General features: G+C 49.8%; 1 pseudogene; it reads left to right on the forward strand.

Annotated features, from left to right (window-relative positions):
* Positions 1–2,293: 2,293 nt before the first annotated feature.
* Positions 2,294–5,310, forward strand: LOC126501845 (tubulin beta-2B chain-like; annotated as a pseudogene).
* Positions 5,311–8,490: the final 3,180 nt, after the last annotated feature.

The raw sequence follows: 8,490 nt of genomic DNA on the forward strand, positions 1-8,490 counted from the left end.
TGGGAACAATGAGGCAAGCCGCACGAAAGAAAAGCTGATTTTGAACCAAAAGGCTGGATCCTCACTCAGGGTCCTCCAGCTTTGAGGATTTTTAGTCACGCTGTTCCAAACCGCTTCCGCTAAGAGAAATCCGAGAGAAACGGCCCTTTCATCTATATAATCGTAAACACGAGTTTTTAACCAGCTACTTTGCAAAGATCTGGCTGTGAAACAGAAGCTGAGTGAGAAATCCATTAGGTGAGAGAGGCAGGCTCAGATTACCCGGTTTAGAGTTGAGCCCCCAGAGGCCCCTGAGCTCAGGATTGCTCCTTGACTGGCGCAGCTAGGCGGGACCGCTGCACAGCGGCATCTACAATGGCATTGCGGGTGACACCCTCTCTGTGTTATATTCAGGGTAGCTCAACACCACCACAGCCACCACCTCTAGATCTACATCTGCAATAGCCCTATTGGCTGTGCGTGTAGTCACCTTCCCTGAAAACCCGGGCGTCCGGGAGACTGTCGGGAGCCCTGTCATTAACTCGTTGTGTGACCTTGGGAAGTATTTCGTTCGCGCTTCAACGTCTATAGGATGATTTGGTGGGAAAATCTGGGGTCAGGGTCTGGGTCCTTGGAACCATGCTACTGGACATGTGGGCACACCTTCTGTTGTTTTGCCTCTCTTCTCAACCGCACCCTGACCTGGCTCCAGTCTGGGCACACTGGCAATGCAGGCAGAAAGGCCTTTGTTCTGGTTGCTTCTCGCTGTACATTAGAATTGAGTTTAAAGCCCGTCCTACATCCCCCTCCCCCTGCGGAAAGGAGAGGCGATGACAGCTTGCGGATGGTTCTAGCAGGCCCTCCCTCGCTCAACAGCTGCGAGCTCTACCCTATAGCGAGACCCTGAGTCACTTGGACCTCTCTCCCCAGAGAATAAAAAGGGTCACATCACCTCCTAAACCACCTCCAACCTGGGGTAGCAGGGAACAGGCTCCGATACTCTCTTCGTTCCTCCCTCAGAAGAACGCAGGTTTATCTCACACACGCGCCCAGATAGTAACAAAGGAATCATTTTCTTCCTCGAATACCTAGAAAATGCGGGTTTGAAGGGAGTGTGGGTGCACCGCGTCTGCGCACGCGCCGATGTTAGTGCGCCAGGGTCTGCGGTGGTCCCTGGCTAGCTCACGGTGCTGCAGTTTTTAGGCGTGTCCCCACTCTTCATCCGCAGCATCAAGGCTGGGACCTCGTGGTCACTGCAAAGGAAGATAAGAATGCTCTAGGCAATGACGGTTCTCGGATCCAACCCCCCTTTCCTTACAACAGAGGAACCTAACGCTGGGAAGGACAGCGCCTGGCTGGTTTTTATACTCAGTTGTGGAACACATCCCACGCTTTTGTGAACTCTTTGTTTCCCCGACAGGCCCGCCCCCAGAACTCCACCCTCGGTCTGCCAGCAGCACAGTTCAGTCAGCGCGGCCTGCCACACCCACTCCATCACTTGGGAGGAACAAAAGCCAATCACAGGGTGGAAGGAGTCGTTGGTACGAGGCTGAGCGCTGTATATTCTTGGAGTGGGTCAGGCAAGGCTGGGCTCAGAGGTCCTTCTTTACCCCTGAACGCTGCTACTGCAGCGAAGGAACAGAGTCGACAAAGACAAAGGCAAGGACAGCTGATGTTATGGGCGGAGAAGAACCCGCTCTGATGCCCTATAGTGTCCCAAGTCAGAATCTTTGGACCTTTGTTTTACCAATTAACAAGGGACTTCCTGGGATCACCTGTCTTTTCCTAAAATTCTATGTAATTGGCGCATGCGTTTGGACAGTCGTTGACCTCCAGAAATGAGGAAAGAGGCAGTACTTTCGACAGGTGCATTAGCTAGGCAAAGCCTGCCCAGTGTTAGAAGAGGAATTGCTCGGGTAACGCCAAGTAGTTAGCTTAAATCCTGTGCGCACTCTCAACAGCGGACTGCACCTGCTGGAATTGTCATCTCTTCCCTATCCATTACCAGCCCTCTCTCAATCCCTAGCCTATGGTACTAATTACCCCGCTTCGCGACTCTCCGGCCGGAATCACGTTCCCAGTTCTCAGTTCCCCCAACTCGGTTCCCCCACCCCCCTTCTCAAGTCCAAGACAATGATCACGCCCCAGCTTCTCCCAGGAACCCCCACCCCTCGCAAGGTCTTCACACCCGCGCTGATTGGCCACAAGCCCATAGTCCAGCCCCCTGGACCGTCCCTGGGGCTCAGAGCATTACGTCAACCCGGCCTGGAGAGCGCCAGCGAGAACGGGACTGGGGGGCTTTGGCTGGGGGGCGCGGTCTGTTTGGTCCGCCCCACCCTCCCTGCATAAAAGACCGAGCCCACCCAGCCGTCGCCCTCAGCCCATCGTTCCCGAGTAAGTTTCAGGTGGCCCTGCAGTGGGTGTGGAAGGGGAGGACCATCAGACCCACTGACACACATCCAAGTCAGCAAGAAGCTAAAGAGGCACCATGCGAGAGATCGTGCACATCCAGGCGGGCCAGTGCGGCAACCAGATCGGTGCTAAGGTGGGCTCGCTGTTTAGGGGGTGGGGGAGGAACGGTAGCACAGCTCCCCTCGGGATACTTGGGCACCAGAGAGCGAGGTGGTCCTAGGTGAACCCAGGTCTCGCCAAGGGCGTACTTGACTTGCTTTGTGCAATCGGATGGGCGTAGGCTCAGAGGCGACCTTAAAGCTTGGGGATCTCATTCGATTTTCCCGGAATTGTTCGGAATTTGGGCTGTTCCTTCTTCCTTTTCTCTCCCTGAGCACCACGCGTGCCTGACGAAGGAGCGGGTGTGTCGGTGGGCGCGCCAGTCTTTGGGAGGGGCCGGGACGCAAGGAGAATTGATTTTACTCGCTTGAACACCAGGCTAGCTGCGGGGGAGGGGAGGAGAGCGATTGTCTGGTTAGACGTGCTTTGAATTTAAAATATCCTGCTACAGTTCCCTGGCCTCACTCACCCCGCCTGCCCCCTTTCCGCTCCTGGAGTCCCAGTGCGTTTGTCTCCGGCCGCCACTGGCGGCTGTGACCCACAATCCCAGGCTGGGGCTGGTTTTTTCACCCCCACCCCCATCCCTACCTCCTGCCGAGAGCAGCTGTTCGCCTGAGAAACCGCCCAGTTTCAACTTTCTGATCTTGTACAATGTAAGCCCTAAGGCTGTGCCCGGGTCACGCCACTCATTAAAGCTTCTGCAATGTCGGGTTATTAAAACTGGGTGGGGGCTTCTCATTGCGATTCGGGGTGGGGTCGTGCATAGCTAAATGCAGACTTTTTATGTCTCAGTTTTGGGAGGTCATCAGTGATGAGCATGGTATCGACCCCACTGGCAGTTACCATGGAGACAGTGATTTGCAACTGGAAAGAATCAATGTCTACTACAATGAAGCCACTGGTAATTATTTTTTAACACCCCATGTTCAATTTTGGCACCCCCATGCCCTGCTCTTATGTGGCCCTAGAAGATGTCTACTTTAGGATGACCACTCTTGGGTGGGGTAGCCTCTTCCGTGCCAACCAAATCCTTTGAAAGCCTGGTCATCATAGGCCTTTCTTTGTTTGGGGGTAGCACCAATCAGGAAAGAGGTGGTACCAAGCCCTTCTCCGCAGAGATCACTGCCTGAAGGACTAAACCAGCTCTTGTTTCCCTGCAGGTAATAAATATGTACCTAGGGCCATCCTGGTGGACCTAGAGCCGGGCACAATGGACTCAGTCAGGTCTGGACCATTTGGGCAGATTTTCAGGCCAGACAACTTCGTGTTCGGTGAGTATGTAGAAGACAGAAGGGCACAAGGTGCCAATTATAACTGGCATAAGGGGTGGAGAACTGTGATTGACAGATTGAGAGCATAAATAGCATCCAGGTGTGTGCTGGCTAAGCCTCAGTTTAGGCTTAGAGACAAATAGTTCATTGTTTAATATTTATTGGTCATTTGGTGATAATTTGAAATAACTATATCTGACGGGTGATTTAAAAAAAAAAGAGAGAGAATTTACCCAATCATGGTTGACTTAAACCTCTTTTGCTCTGACAGGCCAGAGTGGTGCAGGAAATAACTGGGCAAAGGGCCACTACACAGAGGGTGCTGAGCTGGTGGACTCCGTCCTGGATGTAGTAAGGAAGGAGTCTGAGAGCTGTGACTGTCTCCAGGGCTTCCAGCTGACCCACTCACTGGGGGGAGGCACAGGCTCAGGCATGGGGACCCTGCTCATCAGCAAGATCCGAGAGGAGTACCCAGACCGCATCATGAACACCTTCAGCGTCATGCCCTCACCCAAGGTCTCTGACACCGTGGTGGAGCCCTACAATGCCACCCTCTCCGTGCACCAGCTGGTGGAGAACACAGATGAAACCTAATACATCGACAACGAGGCCCTATACGACATCTGCTTCCGCACCCTCAAGCTGACCACACCCACATATGGCGACCTCAACCACCTGGTGTCAGCCACCATGAGCGGGGTGACCACCTGCCTGCGCTTCCCAGGCCAGCTGAATGCAGATCTGCGCAAGCTGGCTGTGAACATGGTGCCCTTCCCACGCCTGCACTTCTTCATGCCAGGCTTCGCACCCCTGACCAGCAGGGGCAGCCAGCAGTACCGGGCCCTGACAGTGCCTGAGCTCACTCAGCAGATGTTCGACTCCAAGAATATGATGGCCGCCTGTGACCCGCGCCATGGCCGCTACCTGACCGTGGCTGCCATCTTCCGGGGCCGCATGTCCATGAAGGAGGTGGACGAGCAGATGCTCAATGTGCAGAACAAGAACAGCAGCTACTTCGTGGAGTGGATCCCCAACAACGTCAAGACGGCCGTGTGTGACATCCCTCCCCGGGGCCTCAAGATGTCTGCCACCTTCATTGGCAAAAGCACCGCCATCCAGGAGCTGTTCAAGCGCATCTCGGAGCAGTTCACTGCCATGTTCCGGCGCAAGGCTTTCCTGCACTGGTACACGGGCGAAGGCATGGACGAGATGGAGTTCACCGAGGCAGAGAGCAACATGAACGACCTGGTGTCTGAGTACCAGCAGTACCAGGATGCCACCGCTGATGAGCAGGGCGAGTTCGAGGAGGAGGAGGGCGAGGATGAGGCTTGAGTTCCCCAGGCCAAGAAGGTTAGGGAAAGCTGAGATGAAAGCAGGGGGAGGGGGGCTTATCTGTGAAAATACCTTGGCAGTTGAAGGAAGAAAGATGGTCTTAGGTTTGTGCTGGGTCTCTGGTGCTCTTCACTGTTGCCTGTCACTTTTTTTCTCTTTTTGTAATATTGATAACATCAATGTAACACTCGAGATCTTTCTGAACTCCTGTTGTAATGGCTAAAACCACATAAACCTTTGTGTCCTAATGGTGTCTTTTTTTTCTTTCTCTTTAGTAAGTTCTTTATTATCAACTTAAATCCTCCTTTCTCAACACGTAGTACTTTCTTCCGTTAGAAAAGAATGAAAGCCCAGAGGCATCGCCTCCTTGGGTATGGCATGAGTTAATATATCTTGAACCAAGAATGACTTTACTCAATCCAACAAGAGAGAGCAACCTGAATTTTAAAATGCCCTTTGGTACATGACTTGTTTGCTGCAGGAGTGCACACGAAGTGTGTTTTCACGTAGATACCTCACCAGGCCTTTATTCCTTTATGAAGTTTTATTTGAGCAGTTACTTAGAGGCACAGGGTGCAGCATCTAAAGGAGAATAGAAAGTTAGTTTCCTCTCCTCCCATGGTTTTTGATCCAGCCTTCCTCTCTGGAGGGTGTCATTATTAATAATGTTGCTAATTGGTAATAATCCCCAAGTTATATTATTTTCATGGTGCTGGGAATCAAACCTGGTGCCTTCTTGCACACACTCAGCACTGTATCATTGTACACACAAGAAAATTATTTCTACAAGTGGGATTTCCTGCCTTTTTAAGTTAATGAAGTCATGGGCCCTCAGGAACATACGTTAGATATTTAACAGGTTCATTCTCAGGTTTTCCCAGCCAGAGGGTCCACAGTTTTACAAATTTTGGACTAACCTTTATTTCAGTTTATTTGGAAATACGAATTTGGAGCAGTTGGGGAGTTTTCCTTTAAAAAGGCAAACTGTAAGAATTTTCATAGTTTATTACACTCTTATCACAAAGCCCCGGGACTCAAACTGTGCACTCAAGCCTGATCTAGGCTGGAGTGAAAGGAATTATGGGAGTTCAGCCATCCACTGTCTCAGTTACGATTCTTCCACAGGAGTTACTGTAATTTCTCAAAATGGCTCTGCTATTCTATGCTAATCTGGGCCCGTCAGTTTCTCACTGACAGAGAATGAGAAGCAGACGATAAGTAAGAACCAAGTGTGCAGAATGTATTTATCTGCTCCTCTAGAAAAGAAAATAAGTCAAGAAAACCATATTTAGGGTTTTTCTACTCTTGGATGAATTCAAACCTAGAAAAAATACTTTATATCTGACCTTTTTATTTTTTTCCTTCAGTATAGGTCTATTGTTTTAAAAGGAGGGCATACAGAATTTTTATTTTAATAAAAAGTTGAAATATATTTGGAAGCAGTTCCAAGGGGAAATGTGAGCAGTGTCATTTTGAATAGTGTTTTTTTTTTTAAGTCCACCCCACTACTAGACTCCATAAATGGAAAAGAGCAGCCGTTCATTGTATAAGTATAGATCACAGACACCTGACAGTGAGCAGGGTTAAGTGGGTCAGGACCTTTAGCTCCAACTTTCTATATTTAATGGCAAACCGGCAGGTGTCAGTCCTGGCTGAGCTGGTGTAAAGCTTCTAACAACCTCCTTGAAGCGTGGCGTTGGTTTTAAACGCCCCCAAACACTTGGGGCAGCTGCCAAAGCCCCCTGGGCCTGTCCTTGGCCAGGCATTTCCGACAACCTGTCAGACTCATGACAGTAACTTTGGAAAAGGGGACGAATGACTGCTGAGCACCTTGTGGCATTCTGGAAGCGTGCGTCTCTCCTCCCTTGTAAGAAAAGGACAGGCAAGTACCAGCCAGCTATCCCTTTGGCTGCACACAGAATTCATGTTGGCACGGTGGGTAGGTTAGATGCCAACCTGACCATTCAAGCAGATGCTCTGTCAACTCAACAATGAGAAAAATGTTCAGATCCTTGGATGAAGAGATACTATTTTTCAACCACTAGTTTCCTTTGGTAGGTGGCCATTGTGTAATGGGATCTGGTGTGTATGCGTGTTGGTGGGGGGCATTGGTGGTGAGGCTGGTGGTGGTTGCAGTACTTGTTTCAATTCTGATAGTGTTCCATGCCTCCCTAGTGTGCCTTGCAGAGGGTATTCACCCTCTGCTGCAAGGTCTAGAGGTTGGGATTAAGAATGGGGGATTTCAGTTATGTTGAGGCAAGATACCAAACCCTCAGAGGGCTCCATATTGGCCTACCCAGCTACATCAGCCTAAAGAGTGCTAAGGTTTTGTTAGACTAACAGCAGTTTGAGCTAAAATCCTTGCTTTATCTGTGGAGTTCACTTCAAAAAAAAAAGAAAAAAAAAACCTGAAGATAAGTTTGCCTTGATTCTGCTCAAATGTCCCTAGTGTGCATGTGTGCTAATGCAATTATATTTGCAAGAGAATTTTTAATTATTTTATTATTTTATTTTGGTTTTCAAGACAGATTTTTCTCTGTTTAACAGTGCTGGGGAGCTTGCTTTGTAGACCAGACTAGCCTTGAACTCACAGAAATCCATCTGCCTCTGCCTCCCAATTGTTGGGATTAAAGGATTCTCTTGCACTGCCAGTGTGAGAGAAATGTTTTCTCAGAATCCAACACTGAAAATTAGTGGGAGTTAGGGAAAGCTGGGGAGCATGAGTGACCCTGAAACAACCGTCTCAGGTAAGACTCCCCTCAGGGTGCCCTTCCACCCGGCCTGGTGTCTTAGTTAGCGTCCCACCTTTCTGCTGGGGAAAGCTGCTAGAAGGCTCTTAGAAGGGTGATTTCCTCTGAATGTGTCAGCAGTTTCCTTGCTTTCTACAGGCTCTTCAAAGTGGAGTCCTGTATTCCTGTGGAAACGAGTCCCTCTTGCCTCCGCTTCCTAACTGCCCTCTCTGATTGTTTCTTTTGAGACACCCACAAAAATTACGTTGGGGGGGTTCAGTCTATTTCACACCACTTCTTCTTTTTAAAATTTTAAACCATAAAGAAATGAGCACTGAAAAGTGCACAGGTGTTGTAGCTGCTGACCTACTTTCTGAGTATAACGGCCACTGCCATCTTAGTCAGCAACTGTGATGAACAGGGTGGGGCCTGTTGAGGTTCTCATAAAAGGAGCGGGATCCTTACACCCTCACCTAGATCCTCGCCACTCTGTCCTACATCCTCCTGGCTGGGTGTATTCCTGCAGTCACTGGTTCACCAATGAGACTTAGCGTTCCTAGAGGTTGTATGCCCAACAAGAACATGGACACCTTATACCGTTTCCCACATGTCCTGAGCTATGCATTCCTTTATCTGATATCCATAGTTTATCCTTTCTTTTTATAATA

The sequence above is a fragment of the Alexandromys fortis genome, unplaced genomic scaffold (genome assembly GCF_014885135.2).
Source record: "Alexandromys fortis isolate MF-2015 unplaced genomic scaffold, M_Fortis_MF-2015_v1.1 scaffold_5, whole genome shotgun sequence".
Classification (NCBI taxonomy): domain Eukaryota; kingdom Metazoa; phylum Chordata; class Mammalia; order Rodentia; family Cricetidae; genus Alexandromys; species Alexandromys fortis.